The sequence below is a fragment of the Spermophilus citellus genome (genome assembly GCF_964194105.1).
Source record: "Spermophilus citellus genome assembly, chromosome: 9".
Classification (NCBI taxonomy): domain Eukaryota; kingdom Metazoa; phylum Chordata; class Mammalia; order Rodentia; family Sciuridae; genus Spermophilus; species Spermophilus citellus.
In genome coordinates, this window is record NC_138191.1 from 7,969,186 (window position 1) to 7,992,273 (window position 23,088).

A 23,088-nucleotide genomic window follows, 5' to 3' on the forward strand; every position below is an offset into this window, starting at 1 on the left:
GCTTAAATCCAAAGAAGAATTCACTGAAGTAAGCACCATCACTCCCATTTCATAGATTACAAAACTGAAGCCAGAGAGGTTTTGTAACTGTTCAAGTTCACACAGCCAGAAGATGGGGGACCTAGACTAACTCTGACTTCACTGAATTAAAATCCAACCTTTAACCACTCTTTTGTACCACCCAGCTGTGGGACCTAGCTGAAACCAAACTTAATTTTGGTTGATCGAAACCTAACCATAAATGTTGAATCCACAAAAAGAAGTTGAAGAAAACTAGAAAAAATGAGAAACATACTTTTGATGGGAGGGCTATCCTTTTAAGCAAGATATGAAACCAATAAGTACTAAAAAAAACTTTTGATACCTTTGACTTCATGAAATAACATTTTCGACTCCTGGGTAAAATAAACTGTAATAGATTTAATGGAATTCTTACAAAATTCCAGTAAGATTTTTCACAGAAAAAAAAATTCTCCAAAAAATTTGTATGGAATCAGAAAAGACCTCAAATAGCAAAAGCAAAAAGAATAAAACTAAATCTCACTCCCTGATTTGAAAATACAATGTTACTATAATTGAAACAGCAGGGTACTGGCATAAAAACAGACACATTGACCAATGTAAAAAGAAGAAATTCCACAAATAAACCCAGTGTTTACAATCAGTTGATGTGATGTTTGACAAATGTGCTAAGAATATACAATGGGGAAAGGACAGTGTCTTCAGTAAATGCATATGGGAAGATGGGAGGAACAGAGGAACTTTAGACAGGGCACAGGGGAGGGAGGGGAAGGGAGGGGACATGGGGGTAGGAAAAATGGTGTAATGAGATGGACATCATTACCCTAAGAACATGGATGAAGATGCGAATGGTGTGACTCTACTTTGTGTACAACCAGAGACATGAAAAATTGTGCTCTATATGTGTAATATAAATTGAATTGCATTCTGCTGTCGTATATATAACATATTAGAATAAAAATTTTAAAAAGAAAAAAACAACTCAAAATGGATAAAAGACTTAATCATAAGGTTTGCAGCTCTAACACCTCTAGAAGAAAGCATAAAGGAAAACTTCCATGAGCTTGGGTGGTGATGTCTTGACGAGGACTCCCAAGCACAGACACCAACAGCAAAAATTGACCGAATTGCATCAAATTAAAGACCTTCTGCACAGCAAGGGAAACCACAGAGTGAAGAGACAGCCCATGTCTTAGGAGAGAATATCTGCAAAGCACACGTCTGATATGGGGCCAGTAGCCCTAATGGATAAAGAACTAAGTAACTCGATAGAAGGAAACAGGTAACTTGATTTAAAGTTTTGAACAGATCCTTCTCAAAGAAGAGAAATGAATAGCCAACGGATCTATGAAAAAATCCTCAACATCTCTGATCATCAGGGAAATGAGAATTTTAAACAGGGAGATACAGTCACATTGTTCGCATGGCTGTTATTACGATGATGGATGTTCATAAGCACTGGCAAAGATAGGCAGAAAATGAACCCTCAGACCCTGTTGGTGGGAATGTAAATTAGTGTCGCTATTTTGAAGAAATGGAAGGTCCTCCAAAACTAAACCCAAGACTCCTATATTATCCAGCTCCCCACTTCTGGGCCAAACATGGAAGCTGGCGTGTGCACTCAGACGCTGTTCCCAACAGCTAAGATGTGGGAGCAGCCCAAGTGCCCGCGAATGGATGATTCCTTGGGAAAAGGAAGGGTGGCGTTTGTACACTGGGGCATGTTACAGATGCTCACAAGTGAGAGACGTGACACAAGGAGAAATCTGCAAATTTGGGGTGTGTACTGGGTGTGGCACACCTCCATGGAGCCTGGGCTTCTGAAAGGAGGAATTGTCCGTCCTCAAGGACAAGATGGTTGGGTTGCGCTTTCCCCTGGTGGTTAAATCCTACCTGGTCTCCAGGAAGAAGACAGGGTCCCCAGGTTCCCTGGGGCTCTGCCTGATGGGAGAGGAAGGGCTCAAGGAGGCCTACTGTCCAGGGCCGTGCAGGGGACAGCCACTAAGGAATACTGATGGGGACTTCAGGGGCTGCTCAAGAAAGTTCTCTCTTGGTGGCTCGAACGTGTATTCACCAACTGTTCCACTTGCTCCTCCACATTTTCATCATCATCTGGTCTCAAAACATGAAATACATTGGTTACCCTTGAGCTGCTGCAGGGAAAAACCAGGTGTGACTCTCTGTCCCCCTTCCCTGTGTGGGACCTTAGGAGGCTGAGAGGATGCGGTGGACTCCTCAGGCTCAGCTTTAAGGTGGTGGAGCCCACACTCATGCGTAACCCCGCCCTCAGTGTCTCTTAATGTCCTACGAATGAGATGTGAATTTCCCTGTCCTAAGTCCCAGGGATTTATAACTGATTCCACAGCACGACCAACACTATCTTGAGTGACTCACTTTCTAGAAGAAGGGGAAGGGGACGCGCCTTCAGGAATGTTTTAATCTGTGGAGCAACCTGCTGCCCCACGACTGGTTGCCCAAAAGCAACATCATGAGTTCTCCCTCATGGGGTCTGGGGTCAGCACTGCTCGACAGCGGGGTCTTCTGGCCCAGGGTCTTGCAGAAACAGATCAAGGTGTTTTCTGGGGTGCCACCATCTCGAGGTTCCACTGGGAAGCTTCTGCTTGGAGCTCATCACAGTGGGACTGTGGACAGGATGCAGTTCCCTGTGGCGGCTGCCTGGAAGCTCAGTTCCTCACTAGCTATTGGCCAGGGGCTGCCCTCAGGACCTTGCCACATGGGTGTCTCCACGGGGCAGCTGTCAGTATGGCAGCTGGCCTCATCAGAGTGAGCAGGAGAGAGGCCAAGGACAGGGAGCAGGAGTGAGCCAGGAGGAACCCGTGCTCTGGTTGAAAATGGTTGTATTAAGTGACATCCCATCATTTTTGCTAGGTGCACACTCTTTGCGGGAGAGGATGACACATAGGTGTGAACACCAGAGAGGGGTCCTTGGGTGACATTTCAGGAGCCGCCTCCTACACTTACACACTCACCATGTGTCAACAGTGAGCTAGGCGCTTTCAATTCACAGTGTCATTTAATTCATGTCACCATGTCAAGACAGATAAGGAAATGAAGGTTAGTCCAGTGAAGTAACCCACCCAGAAATAACTTCAGCAGAACCAGGACTTGATCCCAGAATTGGTTCCATTCACTGTACAAGGCTGCCTCCCTGGGTCAAGGAAGGTGCTGGATGGACTGGTTAAGAAGAAAATGTCTGTTTCACTTGTTCTCCTTGAGGAAATATCCATGTTCTCTTTCCCAATGCCCTAGGTGCCGGCAGCACTTTAGCCAAGAGTTCTGGAGCTCATGGTTCTGGGATTAAAGGTTTCAGAACCCGCACTTATCTGAAGGCGATCCGGGGAGGTTCGGTGTTGTTCCAAGCGATCCAGGAGCCAGAGGATCCCAAGATAAAGGAGATCTCCTGGGGCATTGGCTCTGATTCAAACTCCACATACGTGCTGAGACTCCAGAATGGGAAGGAAGATCCACTGTGGTTCGGTCTCCAGGACAAGTACAAGCACAGGGTCCAGGTGCCCAGTATCTCATCCCTGAGGATTAACAATTTGACCTCACAGGACAGTGGGCAGTACTGGTCCCAGATCATATTTCAGACAGGAAGAGAAATTAAAGCGGTTTTCCACCTCACTGTTTATGGTAAGTGACAGCCTCACCTAGTCCCAGGGCCGGCCTCCTTTGAGTCTAGGAGTCTCTGAGACCACATGCTGCAGGATTCTCCTCAGGCACCAACACATCAGATATTCATGACAAACAGTAGAGCTGAGGTTTTATACCAAGGAGAAAAATCACATCTGAGTTTGGGGAGACAAAATGGAAATTTGGCCATTTTTGCAGTAACATTTCCTCCTCTTTGTAAGACTAAATTTACTGCTTTTGTGTATTAGTTTTCCTTTGCTGTTTTAACAATGTATAATCGTGGTTTAAAACAACACAAATGTGTATCCACAATATGCTGCAGGTCGAGGTCAGACATGGTGGTCACTGGGCTAATGTCCAAGTGTGGGCAGGGCTGCATTTTGTTCTGCAGGATCTAGAGCGGATCCTTTCTGCCTTTCCTACTCTCCAGAGCTGCCAGCCTCTCAGGATTTGTGGTCCCCTCCTCTGCCTCAACTAGAAAAAGAGGGGGAGTCTCTCTTGCATCCCTCATACCTGCTCTTTTCCTCCCTTCTCCACTCTGACTTTTTATTTTTTGGTACCAGGAATTGAACCCTGGGGTGCTTAACCAAGGACTCATACTCCCAGCCTTTTAAAAATTTCCTATATTTTTGAGTCAGAGTCTTCTAAGTTGCTTAAGACCACATGAGGTTGCTGAGGCTGGCTTTGATCTTCAGATCCTCCTGTCTTAGCCTCCTGAGATGCTGGAATTGGAAGTGTGCACCACCATGCCTGACTCTTCTTCCACATTTAAGGGTTCTTGTGAGGACTCTGGGACTATCCAGATAAACTTATTTAAATCTCAGCTCTTTTTTTCATAACAGCATATTCACAGGTTCTGAGGATAAAGATGTGGATATCAGTGGGACATGATTTTTCTACCTTGTTTGGAATCCACATGTACCTAGTTCACTGTCCCCAATCCTTGCAGGGAGTGGCCAGTGAGAGGCCAGCCTCACTTCCACAGACCCCACATCCTGCTCTGCAAGCCTTGATAGGGTAGGAGAAGTGATGCAGCTGCACGTCCCAGGAGATCCATTTTGCCAACTCTAGGGTCCCCACAGTCCCTCTCTGCCTGGGGCAGTCCCTCTGCAGAGAGTGGCCTGCAGGTGCAGGTCCTGTGTGATTTCCAGACTGGCCTGTGGGTCTGCCCCTTCTCCCCCAGTCGGGAGCACACATTCAGGGTCACGTTCTAACTGCCTGCAGAGCTGTGCTCCCTGGTGCAGCCACGGTACCTCCCACAGTGTCTCCTGTTTTGACCTGAGCTTTCTGGGTCCTCCCAGAGCTGGCCTGGTGTCCTGCCCCAGTCGGGCTGTGCAGTCCCAGGCACTGTCTCAGCTGAAGACCCAGGACACAGCACCCTGGCCCCAGACAAGCTCTTCTGTCCCACGCTTCCTCCCCTTTAGGAAGACCCCTATCTTCTAGAAATAATGGTCCCTAAAAACTGGGATTCAGCCATCATTTTTTCATTGGAAAAAAAAGGTTAGACTTGCTTCATCTAGTGAGATCACATGAGCTTAATAAAGTGGCTGCTGTCACTTGTCAACATGTAGCTCTGGGGAAATTGTGCTTTATTTGTAATGTGCTCCCAGCTTCCTCCTAGGGCTCCTGCCTCTTGTCAGTGAGACACTGGAGGACAATGTGTGGCATGTGTGAGGCTGTCTCCTTTTGTCCCCTCCTTCCTCAGATCCTGTGCCCGTTGCGCAGATCTGGACCATGTCAGTGTCCATCACGCCCAGCTGGTGCAATGTCACTCTGGAGTGTGGGGCCCGAGAGGCTGTAGAGGTCCTGAATGTAACCTGGGAGGTCCATGTGCCCCCCAGTGAGCGGGAGCAGAGATGGGCACCAGGACCCCCCAACCCCTGGACCCTGGCCCTGAGCCTGCCACTGAGGCAGCCCAATGTCAGCCTCACCTGTGTCCTCAGCAACCCAGTGGACCAGAAAAATGCCACCTTACAGCTCCTTGACCTCTGTAGCCCAGGTGAGTGCACCTGCAGGAGGGAGGGGCACAGGGAGGACTCTAGTGGCTCTGGAGCCCGAGGGTCCCTGGCTTTTTTGCTGCTGTGTTTATGAACAGCACTGCCTTCCCTTGGTCACTCCAATCCAGAAGTGTGGGGTGGCATCCAGCTCCCGACTGTCTTTAAATATCCCTCACCTCCAGGCCCTTCCCCCTGGGCCAGGGACAGCCTTCCAGGACCTGTCCCACCCCGTCACCATGCCCTGTGTCCAGAGTCATCTTTGCAAAAACAGATCGGATTGTGGCCTTTGTCTGTGTTATCTCTGAGGTCGACCTTCACCTAGTCCCCATAGGATGTAGGGCTTAGATGGTCCTGTGTCTTGATGGTGGCCTCATCCACACAGGGACACAGCTGCTTGCTGACCTTCCCTAACGTGTGAAGCCACTGCCGGCTCTGAAGGCGCAGCCTCTTTAAGGAGCTGCCCACGGCCATCCCCCCTGAGTGGAAAGATCCCTTTCTGGGTCTGAGTCCACCCTGAGTGGGACACCATGAAGGCAGGGGACACATCCTTCTCTCCTCTTAGCCCAGGTGTCCAGCTCAGTTCTGGGCAGTTTGCGCCCAGTAGGTGTTTCACTGAACCCGAATGCCTGGGACCCGTGTGCACCCGTCCTCTCTCAGTCTTCCTCCAGGGGCTGCTGGAGGAGCCTGACTGGTCAGTGCAGTCACCACCCCTGGTCATGTGCCCCCCCACCTCCACCCTGGAGTCTCAGAGGAAGTTCAACATGGCCCACCAAACCTCCTGGACTCACAGCTGCCTCCCGGGCCTCCCCACCTGGCCCTGCCTCCTGTGCTGTCCCTCCCCTGCGGGACGCTCCCTCCACACTGAGTATCTGTGAAACTCCTGCCGCTCCCCACACACAGGTGACTGCACATGTCCCTGGGGGTCTCACTGGAGACCTTGGACATGGGTCAACCTCTACTGCAGTGAGACCCTTCACCTGGTGGTTGAGAGCTTCTGTCTCTTCCTGGTGATGACTGGTTCACAGACCCCACCTTGCTCATCCCCATCTCCCCTGCACACGAAGGGCCTGGGCCACTGCTTGAATGAGTGGACCGCCACGCCCTCTGTCTGTGGCTTCTGCACCAGGCCCCTTCCAACCTTTCTCCATCCTCTCTCTGTCTCCCTTGTCACTGTGAACCTCATCTTCTCTCTGCCTTAACGTGTTTCACTCTCTCCTTGGGAGGGAAACAGACTCACATGGAGAGCACCCAGCTGTCCTCATGGGAGGCGTCCGAATGGGTTACGTGGCGGTGATTTTGATCCTTGCAGCTGGAATCTGCCTTTGGATGATTCATGAGAAGATGATGAAGAAGAGAAGAAATAGGTTGTGTTTCTCCTCCTAGGCCCATAAACCTCCCTCTCCCCTTGGGCCCTGGGCTCCCCTCCTCCTACATTTTCCTGACAGTAGGTGGGCTTTGTGGAGAAGATGAGGAGGGTACAGGTGACAGCCTTGGATTCCTGGCACTGGGTACAGGTAGAGGTTTCCCTGGAGAATCTGGCTGCAACCTGGGATGACTCAGGTCCAGGATTGCAGGAGGGCCAGGAGGTGGAGGACAATGACATCAACTGTGAACAGCTGGTGTAGCAGGAGTCTTGGCAGGACAAGGACAAAGTGAGAGCTGGGACTGGTGACCAGCCTGGACATCGCTAGGTCACACTGCCCAGCCTAGGGCTCCCCAAATCAGGCATACACTATTTCTTACCCATTGATCTTGACCTATTTATGTAACACCAACATGATTAACAAAGAAAGTCCATCACTGACAAACCTGTGCTGGTTTGTTCAGGGGATTTCATAGGCAGTTCATAGTACTGAGTGTTGTATCCAGGCCAGTACCTCGGAGGCCCTCTCTCCCTCTGCTGTCCAAGGAACACTGTGTCTTGCTTTCCCAGGAATTGATGAACAACATCTGGAAGAGAAGGGGCCTTGCCCTTGGTGTCTACAGTGAGGTCCTTAACCGAGGGCAGGCCATGAAGATGGTTTCATTGAAGGAAGCTGCAGAAGCCGGCACTTGGGAGAGACTGTGCTCTGAGCCCGACACACACAGACAACCACCTGCTCTAGGTTCAGTCCAGCTCCAGATGGCCCTGGAGAGTCCCCGTCTTCCTGAGCACACATGGCCCTGTTCCTTCTTGTGACGCCTCCCCAAGCTGCCCCCACCCTCAGGACCCTCATGCCAGCCAAGGAAGGGCTCTTCCTCTGTGCTCGACCTGTTCCTGGCCCCTCTTTTGGAGAAGCCTTCCCAAAGCAAACCCCCCTGACTGTGCAGGTGGCCATCCTCACCACCTCGGCTGTGTCACTGGTCTGTCCTGTGGGAACACCAGCACAGGTGGTGGGACAGTGAAGAGAAATGGACCTCGCCCAGAGGAGGGAGTCAAGATGGGTTCTGCAGGCTGAACGGGGGTCGGTGGAGGCAGCATGCATGATGGGAGCCCAGGCTCCTTTGCAGACCTGGTGTAGGACCCCCTTGGGCGTCAGGCTGTGTGTCTGTGTGTCTGTGTGCGTGGGGGAGGGGTAGGGGGTGTTGGGGAAGTGTCTAATACACAGGAGACTCGGGGCCATGGCTAACCTGAACTTAGCTGTTGCCTATTGCAAACTCATCTCCATGTCAAGTGCAAAAAGGAATCCACATTCCTCAGGCCCTCCTCAGGCTTCTCTTCTCCTGGCTCTGACCCCAATACAGGGTTTGTCTTAGGAAATCTACATCAACACCCCCTGCCTTGGGTGAAGGTCCTTGGGGAGAGTGGGTGTGCAGTGCCCCCACACGCCCCTTAGCGAGGCTGCTGTGGGCTCTGATGTGTGAAGCTGTGGGAAGTTCTGAGCTAGCCGTCCCCAGGCCTCCTCCTGACCCTCACCCCCTGATGCCCTTCTGGCCCCAAGCCCAAGGTCAGCTCCTCTGTGCTCAATCACTTCTCTCTGCCTGCCTTCTCCCTGTTCCTGCCCCCCACCCACCCCTACCTGCTGAAATTCTTCCATCTTCCCAAATCTCACTTCTCAGCCTCCTGTTCTAAAGAGCCTGTCTGGACCCCAGAGTTTTGGACATAGGCTCTCTTGAATTTGGCCTCTTTCAACATTGAAAATCATTCAGGCCCCTGCCACAGTCTGTCCTGGATGGAAGTCATTTCTTATCCCCTGGATTAAGCTATGTCCCTCAGAAGGGTCTGGGGGAGGCCAATGCCCAGGAGAACACATGCCTCTTGTCATGAAGGATCTTGACCCTTCTCCCCATTCGCTTAGGCCTTGAGCGCACCACATTGAATGGGGGTGTTCTTCATAAAGGGCCCTCAGCTACAGCCAGCAAGGAAATGAGGACCGTGGTTTTATAACAGCAAAGAACAGAATTACAGTAACAACCTAATGAGCGAGAAATGGATTCTGCCTTAGAGTCTCCAGAAGGGAACACAACCTGGAGACACCCTGACTTTATTCCACATCAGATCTTGACCTCCAGGACAGGGAGACAATAAGCTGGTGCCATGTCAAGACACTGAGGCTGTGGTGATTGACTGTGGCAGAAGGAACAGACTTCATTCCATTTTATGGTTTCAAATACTTTGGGTCCTCCAGAGTCTCCAGCCTGGGAGTCTCCACTGGGCTCCATGTTGACAAATCTGACTCTTCACAGGGCATCTCCAGCCATGGCTGCCTCCTCCTCATGAAGGCACCTGCTTCCCTCAGAGCAGTCCTCACACCCTGCTCTGCCAGGATTTCTGCTTCTTCCCCACCACCCCTGGGCCACTCAAGGACAGTGAGTTTGCTTCTGTCTTTGTGCTCCAGAGCTGCTGGCACTCAGTAGGCACTCATTACAGGTGTGTTCCATGGAGGTGACCTGAGGGTGGATGGCCTCCTGTCAGGAAACCCACCTGCAGTTTGGCCCTCTGCCACGAGGTGGCGCTGCATGCAGCTTTGTGTGACACTTGGGCAGAGGCTGCAGGTGATTCTGGAGGAGTGTGGAGTCTCTTGGTTTCCCTCCCAGAGCATCCACAGGGCAGGCAGATGTGAGAGCCAGAGAAACCCGGGGTAAGAGAATGACATCTGGAAAGTGGAGCCCAGGTGAGATGCCCTGGGATATCTCCAGAGGAATCCAATATTTATAGATAATTAACAAACCAGAAAATACCACCAGCTAACACACATTGGGGAATCTTCCATGTCCCTGAGGGGGTGGCAGATCAATAGCTGGGGCGGAAGTTCCACTGTGAGAATGTGTGACTCAGTGATTGGGGGCCTGGTCCCAGGGCGATATGTGCCCAGGGGAGAACTCAGGGGCCCTGCAGTGGGAGGGGTCAAGGCTTGGTCCTTAAATTCCAGTCTCTGCTGGGGCTGAGAGAATTGCTTGGGTGGGATGGGGTGGGTTCCCACTGGGGATCCTTGAGAACCCAGTGTGTCTGACCTCAGCTCTTGATGATCCAGGGAAGAGATTTCTGAACTGAAACTGCCTCAAGGAGAGGAGAGTCGGGGCGCTCCCTCCCCAGCCCCCTGAGACAGACCCTGAGAAGTGGAGGTGGGTGTCTAGGGGAGGGGACGGGGAGTCAGGTGCTTTCCTGGGGCTGGAGGCTGGTTCAGGTGGGGAGCACTCAGCCCTGGAGAGGATTTCCACCCCTGGAAGTGGAGCCTGCTTTGAAGGACTGAGAAGGGTCTCAGCAAACCCCAGTTTCGACTGTTTCTCTCTTTCCACCTTCTCGTCCTTCCCTTTCTGAGCTGGCCTACTCTTCTGTAGGTGGGGTGCTCACCCCTGCCTCTCAGCTCAGATTGAAGATGGCCTGAGCTGATTGACCGCAGAGATTTGGAACCTGGAGGTCACTCCTAGGTCCTTATGTCCAGCCTTCACAGCTGGGCACCTGCCTGGCTCTAGGGGTGGAGCCTGGTGTCTCCTCCCTCTTGTGTGACCTTGGGCAAGTCACCCAGTCTCTATGTCTCCAATGAGGACTGTGGGACGCCAACCTTACAGGTGACTGAGTTACACTTCCCGGCTGGGTGCTGAGGTGCTCAGTCACAGAAATGTGGCATCCTTCTTGGGTGCAAGGGTCGGTGTCTCGTGCATAGGTGTGTCTTGCTACAGCCCCATGGTGAAGCCATGCTCACCTGTTCCTTTGTAATATACCCCTTGCCCTGTTTAGGATAGAATCTTCCATGAAAGTGCCCTATATGTGCCCTTGGGTGTGGCCTGCCCTGGTGTCAGTGCATCTGCTGACAATGGACATCATGAAGATAGACTCAGCCCCCTGAAACCTGACCCCTTGCCTCATTTAAATAGCTTCCCTCAATAAAAGGGGTCAGCGTGTGCTCTCCCTCTCTCTCTTTCTGTGGACCCTTAAGGTCAGAGAAGCCATCACAGCGAAAAGAAAAAGGTATTTGTTTCTTTTGTGTGGTTATTTCATGCAGCCCAGTTAGCCCAGTTTAACTAGAGTGACCCCTGAGTCTTTTAGTCACGAGAACAGAAACCTGGCAATTGGCGGCCAAAGTGGGCTGAAAGGTCTGAGTCTTTAAGCCACTGGAACAAAACCATAAAATGCTGGCTCTTAAGGGGACTCCAATTTAAATTTTAAATTTTGGTTTAAGCCAAGAGGGGTGTTTGTGCTGAACTACATGGTTTTCCAACACCATAAACTACTGGGAGGGTCATCTGGCATCCCAGGTATTTCCCTGTCTCATGCTGATTGGTGGCTGCTGGGGATTGCTATGGGTCCCCACCTAGCCTGACTGAGCCAGGGCCACCTGGCACAGCAGATCTTTCCTGTTATTTGTAGATAAACTACTTAGCAGGGTGGGAATGTGCCTAGGAGTGCTCTGTAGGTCTTTCCAAGGACAAGGTCATTTCCCTTCCTTGGACAGGCTTTGTTCTGAGGTAGAGGCTGGTTTTTCATTCCCCCTTTGTCTGGAAACTTGGGAACCAATCATGGTTCCCTCAGTTGGGGGTCTATCTGGTCAGGCCCTAAACTTGGTAGGATTCTCCTTCTGGGTCTAGGACTTGATAATGGGTACAGCGCAGAACCATCATCTGAACTGTGTTTACTCTGTCCTTGATGAAAGCCACTAGCTTGTTCACAAGTGGTCCTACTAAGGTTGACACTAGGGTAATTTTAGAGTAAACAGTAACCCTGAGGGGATAGTCTTCAACTTTCTAGACTCACTCAAAATTGGCCTCCCGACTCTATTTACCTGTCTACACTGCCTATCTATTGCTGGCTTCATTCCCCTCCGATTTTAGGAACTCTTTATTGCTGTAAGGAGAAGGGGCAATGGCTTGTTGTGGCTGCTTCAGAGCTGATTTGGGGCATCGAACATGAAGGGGGCTCCACGACGTGGGAGATGACCTGGGGGACGTGAGTTCCCTTTTAGAAGTCAGTTCAGTTTGAAGTCTGGCTGGGGAAGAACAGGTTGTAAAGTCATCTGGGGATGGGTGCTTCTGTGAGAGAAACAAAAACCATGAGTACTGAAGAAGTGTTGCAGCAGCTGGAACATGTCACTGTATAGAAGTTCCCTCACCAGGCTTTAACATCCCCAGTTATCAGGAATGTAAACGTAACATTTAACTTTTAGTGTTACAGTTGTCCTTCTCCATAAGATACAGTTTAATAATTTAATGTCTTCTGATCTTGCAAAATCCTTTTACTAGTATGACCTCTGTGTCTAATAGAGAAACCTTAGAATCTGTTACTCAGGGCTGGATAATCATACTAGCAAACACCAAGCCTACCTGTGTAGGTTAGGAATATCTGTAAGCCTTAAACTAAAAACTACTCTGTCAGCTCCTCTTGATAGTTCCTTTTGATAGTTATCAGGCATTCCTGCCTAAGAATCTCTTCTGTAGCCTCCAGTCTTACTTATTCTTGGGGGCTAACACAAGGTGTTTACCTTAAGTTACATTTAACTATTATTATTATTTAAAATGCCCAGGAATAGTTGTGGTTTGGTTATAACTGTCTTTGCTAAGTGTTTAAGATGAAGCAGTCAAACTGACTTTTGTTTCTATCTATTGTTAACAGTCAGCTGAGTTTCCATGGGAATCCTGGGGGAACTTTACAGCAGCTTCTCAGTCCTGCTAGTGCCATTTGCAGTAGGATGGGTCCAGGTCTTGCTTGACAATGTGGCTTCCCTCGGAAGCATCAGGGATGTCTCCCTTCTCTGATGACTCTCCTCTTCACAGCAAATGCACTGATTGGCTTTCTGTCCTCCAGCGGTCTCATTAATCTCCCTGATCGGGAGGTTATGTGGCCCAGAGTTGCAAAGCTCTTTAGAGAAGTCCCCTGCTTTCTGGATTTAGACTGATTCAGAAGGCAATATCCAAATATTTGTTTTTCTTGGCCCTTTTAATTTAACTTTAATTTTAAATCTTAATCTTAAACATCCAACAAATGAATTTCAACAGCCTTATATTAAGAGTTCTGGGCTTTAATGTCTATCTTTCTATCCTGTAGGTGATAACTTATTATCTTAAATTAACCCAGGTTGTGTGTTCTTAAAGCAGTACCTCTGCAAAACACTAACAGGCAATCTTTAGACCATTTAAAAGAAAACTACAAAATAAAATTAACAAGAGTAAAAACATTTAGTTTGTGTAATAGCTACCTTGAACTTTGGCAGAATTATACATCATATCCCCTGTTTGAGATCCTAGTAATCTTGACAAAAACCAACTTTGGACACAACTTTAAATGTACTGAAATCTGGCCTACTTCTTTCGTAGTCATTTTCACATGTAGTGAGATGGGACACAGGCCTCATCTCAGGTAAGGCGGGGCTCTTCATAAATCTTAAGTAAAGTGCTCTAGTTCTGAAGCTGATCTTTGCTTTTTAAACATCATTTTACAAAGCTTACATAAATTGTTGCTCAAGTTCACATGAATATTACCTAACACAATGTAATATCACATTTAAAACATGAATTAATGAAAGGCTGAATGCTTTTAACCTTTTGTAGAAAAGTAGCAAAGAAATTTTGTGTTTTGCAATATTAACCTTTACACAGATTAGGCTCTCATTAACTTAAAAATACATTTAAATTGTATCTCAGTGTAAAATGTAACATAAAACTTTCCATATCTTATTGACAACAGGTCCAGTTATAGAACATCAAATGATATAAATAAATCTCCAACATGTTTTTTTAAGCCTAAAATTACGATGCAACTTTAGGACACCAGCTTGATATAATGCTCTTTTAAAGCATTATATCTTACAGACTTTACACCTGACTTTATACAGACTTTATACCTTTATACAGACTTTATACCTTCTATCTTACAGACTTTATACCTGGAAGATATGAACACATTAATAGCACCACAATTACATTGATGTTTTTATATTAACCAAATTTAGTTCTTAAAGAAATAACATATTACAATATTGCAAAATAACAGTTGTTGTTTAACCATAGTTGTATAATTTTTAATTTCTTTAAGATTACTTGCTCAAAATCAGAGACTCTGCCTCTGATAGAAGAAAAAGTTGGCTCTGATCTACATATTGTGGGGTCGGGCTCCAAATTCCTTAATAGGACACCCATAGCACAAGAGTTAATAACAAGAATCAACAAATGGGACTTACTTAAACTGAAAAGTTTTTTCTCAGCAAGAGAAACAATAAGAGAGGTAAATAGGGAGCCTACATCCTAGGAACAAATTTTTACTCCTCACACTTCAGATAGAGCCCTAATATCCAGAGTATACAAAGAACTCAAAAAATTAGACAATAAGAAAACAAACAACCCAATCAACAAATGGGCCAAGGACCTGAACAGACACTTCTCAGAGGAGGATATACAATCAATCAACAAGTACATGAAAAAATGCTCACCATCTCTAGCAGTCAGAGAAATGCAAATCAAAACCACCCTAAGATACCATCTCACTCCAGTAATATTGGCAGCCACTATGAAGTCAAACAACAACAAGTGCTGGCGAGGATGTGGAGAAAAGGGTACACTTGTACATTGCTGGTGGGACTGCACATTGGTGCGGCCAATTTGGAAAGCAGTTTGGAGATTCCTGGGAAAGATGGGAATGGAACCACCATTTGACCCTGCTATTGCCCTTCTCAGACTATTCCCTGAAGACCTTAAAAGAGCATGCTACAGGGATACTGCCACATCGATGTTCATAGCAGCACCATTCACAATAGCTAGACTGTGGAACCAACCCAGATGCCCTTCAATAGATGAATGGATAAAAAAAGTGGCATCTATACACAATGGAGTACTATGCAGCAATAAAAAATGACAAAATCATAGAATTTGCAGGGAAATGGATGGCACTAGAGCAGATTATGCTTAGTGAAGCTAGCCAATCCCTAAAAAACAAATACCAAATGTCTTCTTTGATATAATGAGAGCAACTATGAACAGAGCAGGGAGGAAGAGCAGGAAGAAAAGATTAACATTAAACAGAGACATGAGATGGGGGGGAAAGGGAGAGAAAAGGGAAATTGCATGGAAATGAAGGGAGACCCTCATTGCTATACAAAATTACATATAGGAGGTTGTGAGGGGAATGGGAAAATAAACAAGGAGAGAAATGAATTACAGTAGCTGGGGTAGAGAGAGAAGATGGGAGGGGAGGGGAGGGGGGATAGTAGGGGATAGGAAAGGGAGCAGAGTACAACAATTACTAATAGGGCATTATGTAAAATTGTGGATGTGTAACTGACATGATTCTGCAATCTGCATTTGGGGTAAAATTGGGGGTTCATAACCCACTTCAATCTAATGTATGAAATATGATATGTCAAGAGCTTTGTAATGTTGCAAACAACCAATAAAAAAAATTAAAAAAAAGATTACTTGCTCAAAAACCTTACACATATAACCAACTTACACAGACCTTCTTTATCACTTACTTAAACTCTCTTATTTACTTAATCACACAGACTCTCTTATCCAGAAACACATTTTCCTTCTATTAAATCCATATCTAGAAGCTTCTAATTTCTCCTTTCCATCTGTTAACCTCCTTTTCTGTTCACATTTTGAAACAATCCTTGTAAATTTCTGAATTTAGGCAGATTATTTCATTTTAATAAAAAGAAATACTTGATTTTACTTACAAGTACTCTTAATTGGAACAGTTGAAACTTTTGGGCCTTTATATATAGAAATCTTCTTTAAACCCTTGTATATAGAATTACATCTGTTTACCATTTCATGAAAACACAATGTCTAAGTATTAGGGATGACAAAACAACTTTAAACTTTTTTTTTTCATTTACCAACTTACAAAAACATCAATAATGTTACCCAATGCAATTCAAGGAGTTAAGAGTACTCAATGGTATATTTAACATTTAGCATTTTAACCTTGTAAATCAATCAGATGTCCAACAAAAGTACTCATAAATGAGTAATCTCATGTCAAATCTACTTTACTTATTTTATCAAAACATCAGACAAGTGTATTGAACAGTGTTAGCTATTTCTTCCTTGTTGAAGAGAAGTCCTAGAACCAAAGCATACCAGACATTTCATGGACATCAACATTTTATTAGTTTTTTTGAACACCTAGAAAAACTTGTAAGCTTAATTTTAAAGATATCTTTATTTTTATCTTTTTACCCAATTTCAATTGAACCCTTTAAATCATATAAACAACAATATTTGGATCCATTTTTTAAAAATTTCATGAGGCTCCTCATATATCTGCCAATTCATATCATGTGCATGATATATGGACCTACACACATACAGACATACAACACATAATACAAGTGTGCACACATAACACAAAGTAAAGGCCTTGTAGCTTTTCTCAGGTGAAATCTCCATTGCAATGTTTAAAAACTCCACAGTTGATCAAAAATAGAACTGATCAGAAAAACATTAACCCAGGTCTATAGGATCAAAATCATGAGCTCAAAAAAATACAGAATCTAAGAAAAAGCAAGAGTCCTAGAAAAAAATGACTGGCCAGTAATTAGTAAATACCATACAATAAATAAATAGTAGGGATTCCAACATGGCGGCGGGAGCAGAGAGATCAAGTCTATGACCTCTTCAGCTGTGCAGGCATAGGGAGTCATAAACAACCTAAATCTGTTTGCTCAGGATCACTAGGCAATGCTGAGCTGACGTGGATCTGGGGCGAACAGTCTGGGCCTCTCAGAACACACTCTGAGCCCGGATCGGCTGAATTCAAGCTCCCGTTTGCCTGCTTCCCGAAGACAAACAGCTGTGACTCAGCACTAATCCATCCGGCTGAAACAACTGGTCAGCCCTTCTGATCCTATGGAGGTAAATGCCTACCGAGCCTTCATAGGTAGTGGCCACAGGTTTGAAACGGGGCTTGGGAGAGACAGTAAGGACCCACCTGTTACATTGGTCGCCCGGAAAAGGGAAACGAACTGTCGCCATTTGCAAGAGACACCACCATGGCAGAGAACTGACGTCATCAGACTGCGGCGGAGGAGATAACTTCATTGAAACCTGCGGCTACAGGTGTGTAATTCCCTAGCCTTCCCTCTCCACACATCGGGGAAACCTTAAGGGCCCCTCCCAGCTCTCCCGTGAGCACGATAGCCAGCCCGAGGGAATCAGAGGTGGCGTGGGACCCGCAGCGCGGAACTACCGCTCCCACCAGTGCTGACAGCTGAGGCCTCTTGCACCAGCTATCGGGGGCGTGGCTACCGGAGGGCAAGTAAAATTCGCTGAGGATTCTCAGCCCCAAGCTTTACAAACTTAGGATCTGAGGGAATGGCAAACTGGAAGAGTGTGCCCAGTCGTTCATGAAAGCAGGGCTCCCGGGAGCAGCAGACCTGGCGTGTAGCCAGTATTGTGGTGAGCGGCACCCGTGAGAGGGGCCTGGCTAGAGGAAAAGTGGGAAGTGACTGGACACCAGAGGAGGCCCTAGACACTCAGGATTGGAGACTCGCCCAGTCTGGGAGGAGCTGCTGCACAGTGATTGGTTCCCGCATATTGACAGGAGAAACTTGGCCTGGTGGGCACAGCACCACCTACTGGAAGAGAAGTTAATTAAACTCTAAGACTGCATTTATTAGTTTTTTTTCTTTTTTTCTTTATTTAGGTTTTTCTTTCATTTTCATTTTTCTTTCTTGTTGTTTTTAAAATTTTTTTACAATATTTTTAAAATTTTTTTCTTCTAATTTTAATTTTAATTTTTTAAATTATTTTGGTTTTTTAAAAATTTTTTTCTCTTTTTTTATTTCCTATTTTTTTTCTTCTTTTGTCTTTTCAATTCTCTTATCCCCCCTTCCTTGAATTCTACCTGCTTACTCTCATTCTCTTTAGTGACTTCTTCCCTTCCCTTCTAATACCTTTCCTCCAAAGCATCAAATAAATTTATAGGAGTAAACAGTAACTCAGAAGTCAAACAGAACAAGAAGTAACACGAGCAGCTTCAAAAAGCAAGGAAGAAAAGGAGTACAAACAATGCAGAACAGCCTAAATATTAAGGAGGACCTAGAGTCATCAGAAAAATGGTCATATAAAGAACTCAAGGAACACCTTAGACAGATGGAAGGGAACCTTAAAGAGGATACAAGACAGCAAATTCAAGCAGCGAAAGAACACATTGAGAATGAATTTCATAAACAGATAAAAGAAGAAGTTAAGCATCTTTATCAGGAGATAGAGATGATAAAAAATAATCAAACAATAATTCTAGAAATGAAGGAAACGATAAACCAAATTAAAAACTCAATTGAGAGTATCACTAACAGAGTGGAGCAAGTAGAAGCCAGAACGTCAGATAATGAAGACAAAATATATCATCTTGAAAAGAGTCTAGCCAACTCAGAAAGGCTGGTAAAAAATCATGAGAAAAACATCCAAGAGTTATGGGATAACATAAAAAAACCAAACTTACAAGTCATCGGGATAGAAGAAGGTACAGAGATTCAAACCAAGGGAACGAGTAACCTGCTGAATGAAATAATTACAGAAAACTTTCCAGAAATAAAAAAGGAAACAGATATACAAATTGAAGATGCATACAGGACACCGAGCACACAAAATCACAGTAGACCAACGCCAAGACACATTGTTATGAAGATATCCAATATACAGAACAAAGAGAAAATATTAAAAGCTACAAGAGAAAGGAGACAGATTACATTCAGGAGTAAACCAATAAGGTTAACAACGGATTTTTCATCACAGACACTGAAAGCAAGAAGGTCATGGAACAATGTATTTCAAACACTGAAAGACAATGGATGCCAACCAAGAATTCTGTATCCAGCAAAATTAAGCTTCAGGTATGACAACGAAATAAAAATCTTTCATGATAAACAAAAGTTAAAAGAATTTGCAGCTAGAAAACCAGCATTGCAAAGCATTTTGAGCAAAACACTACACGAGGAAGAAATGAAAAACAATAACCAAAACCATCAGTGGGAAGTGCCTCAGTAAAGACAGAGGGCGAGGGGAAAGATAATCATGGAGAAACAAACTAAATTTTTTTAAAAAAGGATAAATAATCAAACATGGATGGAAGTACAAACCATATATCAATAGTAACTCTGAATGTAATGGCTTAAACTCTCCAATAAAGGGACATAGGCTGGCATCATGGATTAAAAAAACAAATCCAACAATATGCTGCCTCCAGGAGACACATCTGATTGGAAAAGACATGCACAGGCTGAAGGTGAAAGGATGGGAAAAAATATACCACGCACACGGTCCTCGTAAGCAAGCAGAGGTGGCCATCCTCATATCAAATAAAATCGACTTCAAGACTAAGTTAATCAAAAGGGATAAAGAAGGTCATTATATACTGTTAAAAGGAACCATTCACCAACAAGACATAACAATTATCAATATTTATGCACCAAATAATGGTGCTGCGACATTCATAAAACAAATTCTCCTCAAGTTCAAGAATCAAATAGACCACAACACAATAATTATGGGTGACTTCAACACACCTCTCTAACCATTGGACAGATCCTCCAAACAAAAGTTGAATAAAGAAACTATAGAACTCAATATCACAATCAATAACCTAGACTTAACTGACATATATAGAATATATCAACCATCATCAAATGGATATACTTTTTTCTCAGCAGCACATGGATCCTTCTCAGAAATAGACCATATATTATGCCATAGGGCAACCCTCAGTAAATATAAAGGGGTGGAGATAATACCATGCATTTTATCTGATCATAATGGAATGAAACTGGAAATCAATGATAAAAAAAGGAAGGAAAAATCCTACACCACATGGAAAATGAACAATATGTTACTGAATGATCAATGGGTTACAGAAGACATAAAGGAGGAAATCAAAAAATTCTTAGAGATAAATGAAAATACAGACACAACATATCGGAATCTATGGGACACAATGAAAGCAGTTTTAAGAGGAAAATTCATCGCCTGGTGGTCATTCCTCAAAAAAAGAAGAAACCAACAAATAAATGAGCTCACACTTCATCTCAAAGCCCTAGAAAAGGAAGAGCAAAACAACAGCAAATGTAGCAGAAGGCAAGAAATAATTGAAATCAGAGCAGAAATCAATGAAATTGAAACAAAAGAAACTATTGAAAAAAGTAACAAAACTAAAAGTTGGTTCTTTGAAAAAATAAATAAGATCAACAGACCTTTAGCCATGCTAACGAAGAGAAGAAGAGAGAGAACTCAAATTACTAACATATGGGATGAAAAAGGCAATATCACAACAGATGCTACAGAAATACTGAAGACAATTAGAAATTATTTTGAAAACCTATATTCCAATAAAATAGAAGATAGTGAAGACATCGATAAATTTCTTAAGTCATATGATTTGCCCATACTGAGTCAGGAGAATACACACAATTTGAACAGACCAATATCAATGGATGAAATTGAAGAAGCCATGAAAAGACTACCAACCAAGAAAAGCCCAGGACCGGATGGGTATACAGCGGAGTTTTACAAAACCTTTAAAGAAGAATTAATACCAATACTTTTCAAGTTATTTCAGGAAATAGAAAAAGAGGGAGCTCTTTCAAATTCATTCTATGAGGCCAACATCACCCTGATTCCGAAACCAGACAAAGACACCTCAAAGAAAGAAAACTACAGACCAATATCTCCAATGAACCTAGATGCAAAAATCCTCAATAAAATTCTGGCGAATCGAATACAAAAACACATCAAAAAAATTGTGCACCATGATCAAGTAGGATTCATCCCTGGGATGCAAGGCTGGTTCAATATACGGAAATCAATAAATGTTATTCACCACATCAATAGACTTAAAGATAAGAACCATATGATCATCTCGATAGATGCAGAGAAAGCATTCGACAAAGTACAGCATCCCTTTATGTTCAAAACATTAGAAAAACTAGGGATAACAGGAATTTACCTTGACATTGTAAAAGCTATCTATGCTAAGCCTCAGGCTAGCATCATTCTGAATGGAAAAAAGTTAAAGGCATTCCCTCTAAAATCCGGAACAAGACAGGGATGCCCTCTATCACCACTTCTATTCAATATAGTTCTTGAAACACTGGCCAGAGAAATTAGACGAAAGAAATTAAAGGCATAAAAATAGGAAAAGAAGAACTTAAATTATCACTATTTGCAGATGACATGATTCTATACCTAGAAGACCCAAAAGGGTCTACAAAGAAACTACTAGAACTAATAAATGAATTCAGCAAAGTGGCAGGATATAAAATCAACACGCATAAATCAAAGGCATTTCTGTATATCAGTGACAAAACTTCTGAAACAGAAATGAGGAAAAGCACTCCATTCACAATATCCTCAAAAAAAAAAAATACTTGGGAATCAACCTAACAAAAGAGGTGAAAGATTTATACAATGAAAACTACAGAACCCTAAAGAGAGAAGTAGAAGAAGATCTTAGAAGATGGAAAAATATACCCTGTTCATGGATAGGCAGAACTAACATCATCAAAATGGCGATATTACCAAAAGTTCTCTATAGGTTTAATGCAATGCCAATCAAAATCCCAACGGCATTTCTTGTAGAAATAGATAAAGCAATCATGAAATTCATATGGAAAAATAAAAGACCCAGAATAGCAAAAACAATTCTAAACAGGAAGTGTGAATCAGGCAGTATAGCGATACCAGATTTCAAACTATATTACAGAGCAATAGTGACAAAAACAGCATGGTACTGGTACCAAAACAGGCGGGTGGACCAATGGTATAGAATAGAGGACACAGAGACGAATCCACAAAGTTACAAGTATCTTATATTTGATAAAGGGGCTAAAAGCATGCAATGGAGGAAGGATAGCATCTTCAACAAATGGTATTGGGAAAACTGGAAATCCATATGCAACAAAATGAAACTGAATCCCTTTCTCTCGCCATGCACAAAAGTTAACTCAAAATGGATCAAGGAGCTTGATATCAAATCAGAGACTCTGAATCTGATAGAAGAAAAAGTTGGCTCTGATCTACATATTGTGGGGTCGGGCTCCAAATTCCTTAATAGGACACCCATAGCACAAGAGTTAATAACAAGAATCAACAAATGGGACTTACTTAAACTGAAAAGTTTTTTCTCAGCAAGAGAAACAATAAGAGAGGTAAATAGGGAGCCTACATCCTGGGAACAAATTTTTACTCCTCACACTTCAGATAGAGCCCTAATATCCAGAGTATACAAAGAACTCAAAAAATTAGACAATAAGAAAACAAACAACCCAATCAACAAATGGGCCAAGGACCTGAACAGACATTTCTCAGAGGAGGATATACAATCAATCAACAAGTACATGAGAAAATGCTCACCATCTCTAGCAGTCAGAGAAATGCAAATCAAAACCACCCTAAGATACCATCTCACTGCAGTAATATTGGCAGCCACTATGAAGTCAAACAACAACAAGTGCTGGCGAGGATGTGGAGAAAAGGGTACACTTGTACATTGCTGGTGGGACTGCACATTGGTGCGGCCAATTTGGAAAGCAGTTTGGAGATTCCTGGGAAAGATGGGAATGGAACCACCATTTGACCCTGCTATTGCCCTTCTTGGACTATTCCCTGAAGACCTTAAAAGAGCATGCTACAGGGATACTGCCACATCGATGTTCATAGCAGCACCATTCACAATAGCTAGACTGTGGAACCAACCCAGATGCCCTTCAATAGATGAATGGATAAAAAAAGTGGCATCTATACACAATGGAGTACTATGCAGCAATAAAAAATGACAAAATCATAGAATTTGCAGGGAAATGGATGGCACTAGAGCAGATTATGCTTAGTGAAGCTAGCCAATCCCTAAAAAACAAATACCAAATGTGTTCTTTGATATAATGAGAGCAACTATGAACAGAGCAGGGAGGAAGAGCAGGAAGAAAAGATTAACATTAAACAGAGACATGAGATGAGGGGGAAAGGGAGAGAAAAGGGAAATTGCATGGAAATGAAGGGAGACCCTCAT

At 44.4% G+C, this 23,088-nt stretch overlaps 1 long non-coding RNA gene across 1 annotated transcript in view; it reads left to right on the forward strand.

Annotated features, from left to right (window-relative positions):
- LOC308655424 overlaps positions 1 to 3,582 on the forward strand; it is a 30,787-nt gene extending 27,205 nt beyond the window's left edge. The window contains exon 3 of the long non-coding RNA XR_014023473.1: positions 3,292 to 3,582. This is a non-coding gene — a long non-coding RNA (uncharacterized lncRNA). The remainder of the gene's footprint in view (positions 1 to 3,291) is intronic.
- Positions 3,583 to 23,088: the final 19,506 nt, after the last annotated feature.